General features: G+C 36.6%; 1 pseudogene; it reads right to left on the bottom strand.

Annotated features, from left to right (window-relative positions):
* Window positions 1-7,561: 7,561 nt before the first annotated feature.
* LOC149177040 (cytochrome P450 750A1 pseudogene) lies at window positions 7,562-7,891 on the bottom strand (annotated as a pseudogene).
* Window positions 7,892-12,805: the final 4,914 nt, after the last annotated feature.

The following is a 12,805-nucleotide window of genomic DNA, read 5'->3' as shown; positions in this document are numbered from 1 at the left end:
GATTTGTAATGCTACCAAAAACCCTAACATAGGTGAACATCTCTTCCCCGAACCAACTATCGATTGAGGTTAAATCAATGCTAGCCTTGTCATCCGAGGAGCAAGTTTATTAAATATAGCTTGATGGACAGGTAGGATGAAACCATGGCAAATCCTGTATAAATGATTCTTGTATTTATACTTCCATAAATATTTATGGTAAATATGAATGGGGGTTGGATCCTAAACAATCCATTTCCAACCTAAGATAGGAAAGTTAGAATTAAAACAAATTGTGTCAACTGTGTAAGCACTCATATGGAATGGGGGCACAACTCGGGTAGTGACAAATATGTTCTTTCTATAATCCAGTATTTGACTAGCCATTTTATCTGATAGAATAGTTTCCCAATCCATCACAAAGGAGTTTATCGTTGCTTCTTGTTGGGTTGTGTTATATTCTTTCCACGACTAGCACACGTAGTTAACCAGGGGTCCGCCCCCCATTTGTTGCATAGTGGGAGGTCACAGGGGGTTTGAGGCACACTCGTAACCCCACTTTATGGGGTCTGGGGTAGCACCCCAGAAAATTTTGGTTTTGGACCCTATGTTAGGTTGGGTGGACCCACCTATGGTTTTTTGCATGATTTTCGCACATGGTTTTTGGATGCGATGGTTTTCGATCCATGGTATTGGATGCTTAGGCATGTATAAATATGTATTATAACATTGAAAGGAACATAATGAAAAATCAAGCTGGTAGTCCCGGTTTTGGGATCCAGGGGAAAATCTCTGTGTATATGTGTTTTATGTGTTATGCTCTCGCATTGTTTATTTTCTGTATTTTAGAATTTGTATGTAGGTAATTTCTGTACGGGATTAAAACCTACATTTGGTATCAGAGCCGTTTTGGCTTCAAGGGGATGCCTTTGTTGCTGAGGGGTTTTGCTCAGGCTTGTGGTAGACCCTGTTTAGTGGGAGATCTACGAGATCAATTCTGTTGGTGAAAGAAGATGGCGAGTAGTGGAAAGATATAGCTCGAGAAATTTAATGGTCAAAGTTTTGACTTATGGAAACTCAAGATGGAGGATCTGTTGGTGGATAAAGATCAGTGGATCATGGTAGATCCAGGTACTAAACCAACGGGATTTCCGATGAAGAATGGAAGAAGTTGGATCGAAATGCAAAGAGCACAATACGATTGTGTGTCTCAGATTCAGTATTACTGAATGTATCAGGGGAAGCTACGACAAAGGCTTTGTGGGACAAGTTAGGGACTTTGTACCAATCTAAGTCTCTGGTGAATAAATTTTTCCTGCGGAAAAAGGTATATAACTTGAGGATGAAATATGGAGACTCAGTGACAGAACATCTGAACGCATTTAATACTGCGGTAAGTTAGTTATTATCTGTTGATATTAAAATTTTAGATGAAGATAAGTGCATCAGTTTGTTTCTGTTCTCTACCAGATTTGTGGGATAGTCTGGTTATTGCAATAGGTAGTAATGCAACTGCCTTGAAGTTTGATGAAATAGTCTCATCCTTGCTGACAGAGGAGATGAGACGGAAAAATATAGAGAGCCAGAATGGTGATGCCTTGTCTGTACGAGGACGGTCCCAGAACAGAAACAAAAATAAGTCATCAAGTGGGAGATCTAAATCTAGAGGGAGATCTAAATCTCCAGGAAAACCTGTAAAGGTGGTGTGTTGGAAATGCGGAAAGGAAGGGCACTACAAAAGGGATTGTAAATCTAAAGCTCCTGATAAAGGAAAGGGATCTGATGATGCTCCTTCTGTAGAGGTGAAAACCACCTCAGATGAAGGTGGGGATGTGTACTTGGCTTCTTCAAGTACACATGTAGATCACGAGGCATGGTTGATTGGCTCAGGTGCATCCTTTCACTTCACTCCCCATAGAGAGTGGTTCTGCAAGTATGAGAAATGTGATGGTGGTGATGTCTTCTTGGGGGATGACAGGAAGGCTAGAATCATTGGTTGTGGAAAATTAAAGTTGAAGTTGCAAGGTGGAAGGGTTAGAACACTTTCGGGTGTTCTGTATATTCCTGCATTAGCCAAAAATCGTTAGCAAGTTGGATGATGCAAGTGTAAAAACAGTGTTCGAGAAGGATACCTGCAAGATGGTTCAGCGAGCACTGGTATTGATGCGGGGAGTTCGGATTGGAACTTTGTACAAGCTGCAAGGTAGCACTGTTGTTGATGGGTGCAACAACTCTATGGTTCTTGAAAGTGGAGCTAAAAATCTTGTGGTCTTTGGAGAGAAGACCATGTTGTGGCATCAAAGGCTTGGACATATTGGAGAGAAGGGCCTTTGAATACTTCATGGTAAAGGTATGGTAGAAGGTATGAGTAATAGCTTTCTAGATTTTGATTTTTGTGAAAATTGTGTATATGGGAAGCAGAATCGGGTGAGTTTCCCCTCTGGTAGTAAGAGGGCGAAACAGATATTAGAGCTTGTGCACAGTGATGTGTTTGGACCTGTGAAGGTTCCATCACTGGGTAAGTCTATGTACTATGTATCATTTATAGATGACTTCTTAAGGAATACATGGATATATTTCCTTACGAAGAAATACGAAGTCTTTGACAGGTTTAAAGAATTTAAGGCTCTTGTGGAAAATCAGACAGAGAAGAAGATAAAGGTGTTGAGGACAGATAATGGTGGAGAGTTTTGCAGCAATGAATTTGAAGAATTTTGTAAGAAGTGTGGAATATCATGGCAAAATACTACTCCATATACACCTCAGCAAAATGGAGTTGCAGAAAGAATGAACAAGACGTTGATGGAAAGGGCAAGAAGCATGCTCAGTGGTGCCGGGTTAGGAAAAGAATTCTGGGTAAAGGCGGTGGATACTGCATGTTACCTGGTCAACAGGTCACCTTCATCAGCGTTGGAGGATAAGACTCCACAAGAGGTATGGACTGGTAAGAAACCCTCTCTTTTACATCTAAGGGTATTTGGATGTGATGCATATGTACATGTTCCAAAGGAGAAACGAACCAAGTTGGATAGTAAATCTAAAAAGTTCGTCTTTATTGGGTATAAAGATGGTTTAAACATGAAGTCCAACCAAAGAAACATGAGAAGATAGAGTTTGAGCTAAAGGAGGAAGAATCAAACTCTACAGCAGAGGAAGAATCAGAAGATGAAGAGCCACAAACTCTAGCTGTGAGAAGATCAGTTCGAGAAAGAAGACAACTAGAAAGGTATAGTCCATCTTCTTTCTATTCAAATTTTTCTTTGTCTGTTACTGATGTTGATCCCAGAACTGTGAAGGAAGCAGTGGATTTAGAAGATGGAAAACTCTGGAAAGAGGCCATGGTTGATGAAATGGCATCTTTACGCAAAAATGAGGCTTGGGATCTAGTGGAGTTGTCGGTTGGAAGGAAACCCATTGGCAGCAAATGGGTGTTCAAAAAGAAGACAAATGCAGAAGGAAAAGTGGAGAAATACAAAGCTCGGTTGGTAGCAAAAGGTTATTCCCAGGTGCCGGGAATTGATTTTGGTGATATATTTTCTCCTGTTGCCAAGGTAACTTCTATTAGATTACTTTTATCTGTTGTTGCTGCTTTTGATTTTGAGGTAGAATAGATGGATGTGAAGACAACATTTCTTCACGGGGTTCTGGAAGAGGAAATCTACATGAAGCAACCTAAAGGCTTTGAGGTGAAGGGTAAGAAAGAACTAGTATGCAAGTTAAAGAAGTCCCTGTGTGGGTTAAAACAATCACCAAGGATGTGGTATCATAAATTTGATACATTTATACGGGGACTTGGCTTCACTAGAAGCAAAGCAGATCACTATGTGTATTTTAAATTAATTGGTGACCGTGTTATGTATCTGGTCTTGTATGTGGATGATATGTTGCTGGTTGGAAATGACAAAGAAATTATCCATGATTTAAAGACCCAATTGTCCTCCAAATTCGACATGAAAGATCTTGGTGCTACAAATTATATTTTGGGCATGGAAATTAAGAGATTGGGCAAAGAGGAAGCTCTGGTTAAAGAAGACGAAGTATGTCGAGACAATACTGCAGAGGTTTAATATGTAGGATAGTAAACTAGTGAAGGTTCCTATTCCTGTAGGTGTGAAGTTATCTGCTGAACAATGTCCCAAGACACAAGAAGAGGAAGAGGACATGTCCCATGTTCCATATGCAAGTGTAGTCGGTAGCCTAATGTATGCAATGGTCTATACTAGACCAGATATTGCACATGCAGTGGGAGTATTGAATAGGTTTATGTCAAAACCAGGGAAGGAGCACTGGACAAAAGTGAAGTGGGTTTTCAGGTATTTGTGTGGCACTAGTGATTATGGTTTGTTCTACCAAGGAAGATCAGGATTGGACAGAGTGTTGGATATTCGTGGCTTTGTTGATGCAGACTGGGCTGGAGATCTGGATCAGAGAATATCTACAAGTGGGTATGTGTTTAACCTATTTGGAGGTGTATTCAGTTGGATGAGTAAGAAACAATCTGTAGTGGCACTATCAACTACAGAGGCAAAATACATGGCAACCACTCATGTAAGCAAGGAAGCGGTTTGGTTGCAGAGATTGTGTTCAAGTATGGGGTTAGTACAAGAAGCTATAAGGATAGATTGTGACAGCCAAAGTGCAATTTTCTTGGCAAAGAATCTTTCATATCATTCAAAGACAAAGCACATTGATGTTCAATATCACTTTGTGAGGGATATGATAAAAGACAAAAAGGTGTTGTTGGTAAAGGTGGACACTTTGAAGAATACTGCAGATGCATTGACAAAATCTGTGAGCTCTGAGAAGTTCTCTTGGTATAGAGAAACAATGGGCGTTACAGAGTTGGATAAGTGACTAAGCTCTCTTGTGGCCTCCTGTGGAAAGAAAACAACAAGTGGGAGAATGTTGGGTTGTGTTATATTCTTTCCACGACTAGCCCACATAGTTAACTGGGGGTTAGAAGGGGGGCAAAGCCCCCCATTTGTTGCATAGCGGGAGGTCACAGGGGGTTTGAGGCGCAAGGTTGGGCGGACCCACCTATGGTTTTGTGCATGATTTTCGCACATGTTTTTTGGACGCGATGGTTTTCAGTCCATGGTATTGGATGTGATGGTTTTCGGTCTATGGTATTGGATGCTTCGGCATGTATAAATATGTACTATAACATTGAAAGGAACATAATGAAAAATCACGCTGGTAGTCCCAGCTTTGGGATCGAGGGGAAAATATCTGTGTATATGTGTTTTATGTGTTATGCTCTCGCATTGTTTATTTTCTGTGTTTTAGAATTCATATGCAGGTAATTTCTGTACGAGGTTAAAACCTACACTTCTATCAATTGAACCATTTCAATAGAAAATCTAGCAGAATCGGGGCTCCCAAAGAGTCTACACATCATCATATCAACATAACAATATGGAGATGCTAAGGAGTCCACATAATACATACCAGATGATTCATGTTTTTGCTTGTTAGAAAAGTGTCTCCATTGCTTGATAGGGTTTGATTCAATCTCATTCTCCTTAGCGAAAGCTTCCACGAATGATTTGTTGTAGTGTCACTAGGGATCTAGCAAGTGATACATTCTCTTGACATCTTCAAGTTTGAAGGATCCAAACATCCTTCCATCAGCTATGAAGAAAGCTTTGTCCATTATGTTAATGCTCTCGATTACCCATCTTACCATATCATTATATGGTAAAATCTTTGCATGGGCCGCTATTCGATGGAGGAAAGAGCTGGCCAAATCATTGAGCATGTTTTCTGATTTATCAGTTCCATCAACTGTTGCTTCTTCTTCTATCTCCTTCAGATCTTCATTTTCAAGCAAAGCATATATGCCTTCCCACGAGGTCTTACCAAAGCCTAGACAGGTAGTATCTGAGATTAACGCCAATTTTCCTTGTCCTTCTTCCACTGTAAGGGGAGCCTTTGTCTTTCGAGCTCTCTTAGACATCTTGACTGACTGTGTGATTCTGGATTTACACTGCAAAATGAGAAAGAGGAGTATGATAGGCGAAAAACTTTGAGAGCAGCCAATACAACTAATTACAGACTAAAATCAGTTATGCGCATTAGATGCAAAAGATCTCATATAGTACATAGTCACAAAGGATGAAATCCTTAAAGGATTGTAACCATAACTACCTCTTAATGCATTACCGTATCCTCATAACATGAAACTTTAATGCCGAATTAATATATATCACATCGCAAGTTTTCCAACGGTCCTTTTAGAACAGGTGTCACAACTCTACGATTTTGTGATTAGCGATTGTATTATTTTAATACGTGTAGAGCCATCGCATATCGCAAATCGGGAGTTACAAGTGCTATGTCTGAAAGAATTCCTTGTATTGTTGCGATTGCGATGAGTGATGAGCTGGCACGTAGAGTTGGTGGGTTCCTTTCAAACTTGGAAAATCATGTTTTTCCTTCATAAATCATGTTTTCCTTTATAATTGATTTAACATTATATCGCGAGTCTTCATAGTATATGTTACTTGCTTCTATTGGGAGCGCGATATGCGATATGTGATCACGATAGTTATATCACATCGCAAAGTTTCAACGGAGTGGTTTCAATGTTTTCCTATGGATTGGCGATATGTGATATGCGATAGCCTTATTGCATCGCAAGGTTTCAACAGAGTGCCCTAACTTATTCCTTAGGATTACTGATATGCGAAATGCGATAGTTATATCACATCACATGTTTATAAATGGATCATTTCAATTTAAAACTTTGCGATGAGGAATTTTGAGATGACTTTGATCGCATCGCAAATTTTCAAATGGATGTTCATTGGTCTTAAGCAATTGCGATTTGCGATGAGCGGTTCCAAACACTCATAAAGCAACTTTTATATGAAAAGTATGGAAAATCTATTTTTACTCAAAAGGTTTTATTGCTTTTTATATCCTAAAGGGGACCTATTTCTTATTTAGCATCTTTAGACTAAGATTAAAAATTTGAAATGGGGGGTTGTTGTATAGCACAATAGGTACACACCTCCATTGACTCGTGGGGAAGCAACAATGGTACCATTGAATGCAGTCTCAGCGTTTCCTTCACAACACATTGCAGGTACTCCAGACTCGACAAATCACATGGCTTCACTCGCCTATCTTTTCCCACAACCGACTCGATCTCTTCCTGTACTCTCTTCATCATGGCAGGATTCCTCAACGCCTTAGACATTTCCCATTCTAAAGTAATTTCTGACGTATCCATTCCAGTAGCCAACATGTCGAGAAGAAGGGCCTTTATGTCGTTCCTGCTGCTTACATTTATGTCCATCGTGTTGGCCACCCCACACATGTCGAGCAGCGCGTCTACAAAATCGTTTCCCCGATGACCGTTTCGCTTCCTTCGCTCTATGTGTTCATTGATAATCTCGTCGGCCAGCGCGTCGAAATCTCTGCGCAATTTCTTCATGCGCCTTCTGATGCCCTGCAAATCCAACCATCCAACACAAGGAATAAAATCTCCAATATCAAAAGCACCAACTACAGATGATAACTCCCGCACAAGTTCTGCCAATCCTTTCATGCTTGTTAACTCATCTAATCCATTCGTCGGTCATTTTCTCCCCATCAGAACTCTGCATATTATATTCATTATAAGGGACGAGAGCACCTTGCTCACATTAACAGGCTTGCCTCCGTTCTCGCTTTCCCGCCAAATCGAGCGTATCATGGCAGACACCTCATCGTCTCGCACGGACTGGAAGGACTCGATTCTCCTGCCAGTCAGGAGTTCTAAGACGCAAATTTTTTTCATTTGCCGCCAATAATCTCCATAGGGAGCCAACGCCACGTCTCTGAAATTGTAAGCTAAGTACTTCCCTGCCTCCGATGCGGGTCGGCTGGCAAAGAGCAGATCATGAGTTTTCAGAAACTGTTTGGCCATCTCAGGAGAAGAGACCACGACGGCAGGGACTGAACCAAGGCGCATAAGCATAAGAGGACCATATTTGTCGGCGAGGTCTTTCAGAACACGGTGAGGGAATTCTCCCAATGATGGGCAATGGAGATGGTCCTGGAGGCAGCTCCAGTACTTCTTGATTTCTTGTTCCGGCCTTCGCCTTCCAACGATATTTGCAGAAGAAGATGATGCCCGAAACGAATATCGTGATCAGTACTGCTGTGGTAGTCGATACCCATCTCATATGCGAGTTCTCTTCTGTAGCCATTTTCCCTATCCATGAATGTCCAACTTTGTGGCCAATTTCTAGAAGTACAATTGAAAATAGAAAGAGGACGGAGACACTTAAATGAGTGAGTTGATGATGTTGAAGGGCTATCAACAATGGTATTTTTTGAAGCGAAGGCATGGTAGTTATGTGCCTATCAACAATCTTTGCGTAAAAGGCATTGCCATATACCAAAGGCCTTTTAGTGAAATCCATGTCTCCTCTGATTCTAATATTATTGCCACCTAATGTTTAATAAGTTAAAAGTTAGATATTTTTCACCCATATTTTCCGTAAGGTGAAATCATTGAGGACGAACGGCAAAAAAATCTTATTTCCAACATCATGAGAAATATATATGATTTTATAAAAAATATATTAATAACATAATTTTATAAATAAATATTAATTAATAGAGTTTAGGCTTCTGTGATCCATATCCAGTTAGAGAAAGATTCTTCGGCGAAAATCACATGGAATCTCATTTGTCGACGCGTTTCGAACCAACTAGTGTGGTTCATCGTCAGGACAAGTTGAAGAAACAGATCTAGGTCATCATGCTAAATAGTCTGAGCGGAGCCTCCAACAGCTATCATCTCTAACGGCTAGTTTGACTCAAGGACAGGGGTCAAAATTATTATAATAGTAAAAATAAATAAATTATTATTAAAGTAAATGGTACGAGACCTAATAATTAAAAATTATAAGTTAATTAATAATTAGTCAAATAAATGACCTTGAAATGCCTAAAAAATATAAATAATTTTATTTAAAAGTATTAAAAATAAAAGGTAATAAAGAAAATCAAAGTTAATAATAAAAAATTATAATTTAATTAATAATTTAAAAGGAAAATTAGTTAATTAAATGACCTAATGGATGAATAAAATATTATTATTGAGGGTATTTGGCATGAGACCTAATAAATAAATTTTTTTATTTAAGTTAATTAATAATTTAAAAAGGAAAATTGGTTAAATGAAGAATAAAAAATATATAATCTTATTTAAAAGTATTATTAAAATTGTATGTTAATTAAAATAATAAAAGGTAATAAAGAGAATCAAGGTTAATAAAAATTATAAGTTAGTTAATAATTCAAAAGGAAAATTAGTAAATTAAATGACCTTGTAATAAAGGATAGAGTAATATATAAATTAATTTTATATAAAAGTATTATTAAAAATGTATGTTAAATAATAAAATGTAATTAAGCTATAAAAAGGACCTTAAATGGAAAATTAGTTAATTAAATGACCTTATAATAAAGGATAAGTTAAATGCCTAGATGTATAGAGTAATGTATAAATTAATTTTATTTAAAAATATTATAAAAATTGTATGTTAATTAATAAAAGGTAATAAAGAAAATCAAAGGATGATATGATAGATCGGATATTAGTTAAAAATATAAGCTGTAAAGAATTAGAAAGGAAAATTAGTTATATGGAGGCCCTTAAATAAAAATAATCAATATATAAAAATAATAGGAATTAAAATGGAAAAATAGGCATAAAGGACCTTGAAATATCAGAAGAAATAGGTTGCTATACACACGAATAAAAACTAATAAATAAATAACCAAAAATAAAAATAAAAAAATCGAAAGAAGAAAAAAAATAAAAAAAAAAAAAAATAAAAAAAAATAAAAAAAAAATATAAATAAATAAATAAATAAAATAAAAATAAAAATAAAAATAAAAAATAATAATAATAATAATAAAATAAATAAATAAGTAAAAATAAAGATAAAAGACACAAAAAACCAAAGAGGACGGAAAAACGACTAGGAAGAGAGGGCTGGGACCCAACACCTACTGACTTTCCAACCATCCTCTCTATTGAGATTGCTTGGTCTCTTTTCGATCTCAAGCGCTTCCCTGAATTTTCGATGATGGAAATGCGAAACCTTAGCAATAACACTGGCTTCTTCAATACAAACATGATGATTGGTTTTCTCAGCATGTTCAGCCAAAGCGGAAGACTTAGATCTCCTATGCTTCAGATCCGCTGCGTGCTCGCTAATCCTCTGATTAATGGAACGACCAGTCTCCCCAATATAGGGGGTCCCACAGGAACAAGGGATCATATAAACACCCTTCATATCTTTAGGGTCGATGGGATCCTTCACCGATCTGAGGGACGAACGAATGGTGTTCAGGGGCCTAAAGGACACAGGGATACTATGTCTCCTGAGAATCCTACCAATTCTATCAGTGGTCCCTTGAACATACGGAAGATGGACACCAGGAACACGATCTTTTGGTTCTCTTTTCGCCAGAAAATTCTTGGAAGCTTTAAGGAAAGCCCTATGACCCATGTATCTACTGTAACCATTCTCCAAAAAGACATCCAGTAGATGGGATTTTTCCTTCTCAAAGCTCTTCTTGTCCAAGATCCTCAGGGCCTGAGTAGCAAGGGTATTAAGAACACCCACCTTTTGAGCCGAGAAATGGTGGGAACTGGCATGAAGACACTGCTCCGTATGAGTTTTCTTTCGAAAAACTTGATGGGCGAGGGAACCATCATCATTCCTAGAAATAAGAATATCAAGGAAAGGAAGGCATCCCTCAACTTCCTGCTCCTTAGTGAACTTAATGGCTGAGGATTGCCTGTTAAGATGATCAAAGAAGGGATCAAGCTCATCCTGGCCATGAGACCAGATGACATTGGTGTCATCCACATACCTCTTCCATAGTTTAGTAGATACATGGGTCATAGGGCTTTCCTTAAAGCTTCCAAGAATTTTCTGGCGAAAAGAGAACCAAAAGATCGTGTTCCTGGTGTCCATCTTCCGTATGTTCAAGGGACCACTGATAGAATTGGTAGGATTCTCAGGAGACATAGTATCCCTGTGTCCTTTAGGCCCCTGAACACCATTCGTTCGTCCCTCAGATCGGTGAAGGATCCCATCGACCCTAAAGATATGAAGGGTGTTTATATGATCCCTTGTTCCTGTGGGACCCCCTATATTGGGGAGACTGGTCGTTCCATTAATCAGAGGATTAACGAGCACGCAGCGGATCTGAAGCATAGGAGATCTAAGTCTTCCGCTTTGGCTGAACATGCTGAGAAAACCAATCATCATGTTTGTATTGAAGAAGCCAGTGTTATTGCTAAGGTTTCGCATTTCCATCATCGAAAATTCAGGGAAGCGCTTGAGATCGAAAAGAGACCAAGCAATTTCAATAGAGAGAATGGTTGGAAAGTCAGTAGGTGTTGGGTCCCAGCCCTCTCTTCCTAGTCGTTTTTCCGTCCTCTTTGGTTTTTTTGTGTCTTTTATCTTTATTTTTACTTATTTATTTATTTTATTATTATTATTATTATTTTTATTTTTATTTTATTTTTATTTTTTTATTATTATTTTTTTTTTCTTCTTTCGATTTTTTTTTTTTAATTTTTGGTTATTTATTTATTAGTTTTTATTCATGTGTATAGCAACCTATTTCTTCTGATATTTCAAGGTCCTTTATGCCTATTTTTCCATTTTAATTCCTATTATTTTTATATATTGATTATTTTTATTTAAGGGCCTCCATATAACTAATTTTCCTTTCTAATTCTTTACAGCTTATATTTTTAACTAATTTCCGATCTATCATATCATCCTTTGATTTTCTTTATTACCTTTTATTAATTAACATACAATTTTTATAATATTTTTAAATAAAATTAATTTATACATTACTCTATACATCTAGGCATTTAACTTATCCTTTATTATAAGGTCATTTAATTAACTAATTTTCCATTTAAGGTCCTTTTTATAGCTTAATTACATTTTATTATTTAACATACATTTTTAATAATACTTTTATATAAAATTAATTTATATATTACTCTATCCTTTATTACAAGGTCATTTAATTTACTAATTTTCCTTTTGAATTATTAACTAACTTATAATTTTTATTAACCTTGATTCTCTTTATTACCTTTTATTATTTTAATTAACATACAATTTTAATAATACTTTTAAATAAGATTATATATTTTTTATTCTTCATTTAACCAATTTTCCTTTTTAAATTATTAATTAACTTAAATAAAAAAATTTATTTATTAGGTCTCATGCCAAATACCCTCAATAATAATATTTTATTCATCCATTAGGTCATTTAATTAACTAATTTTCCTTTTAAATTATTAATTAAATTATAATTTTTAATTATTAACTTTGATTTTCTTTATTACCTTTTATTTTTAATACTTTTAAATAAAATTATTTATATTTTTTAGGCATTTCAAGGTCATTTATTTGACTAATTATTAATTAACTTATAATTTTTAATTATTAGGTCTCGTACCATTTACCTTAATAATAATTTATTTATTTTTACTATTATAATAATTTTGACCCCTGTCCTTGAGTCAAACTAGCCGTTAGAGATGATAGCTGTTGGAGGCTCCGCTCAGACTATTTAGCATGATGAGCTAGATCTGTTTCTTCAACTTGTCCTGATGATGAACCACACTAGTTGGTTCGAAACGCGTCGACAAATGAGATTCCATGTGATTTTCGCCCAAGAATCTTTCTCTAAATATTAATTAAATTTATTTATTATGTTTATAGATTTGATAAGATGTGATAGGATTTATGTTTAGAAGAACGAATAAACCCAGAAGGGTTT

The sequence above is a fragment of the Pinus tabuliformis genome, chromosome 4_1 (genome assembly GCF_031772625.1).
Source record: "Pinus tabuliformis cultivar Carrire ecotype Pingquan chromosome 4_1, CPIR1, whole genome shotgun sequence".
Classification (NCBI taxonomy): domain Eukaryota; kingdom Viridiplantae; phylum Streptophyta; class Pinopsida; order Pinales; family Pinaceae; genus Pinus; species Pinus tabuliformis.
The sequence above is the reverse complement of the archived record's forward strand: the minus strand, read 5'-3'. Positions and strand labels throughout refer to the sequence as shown.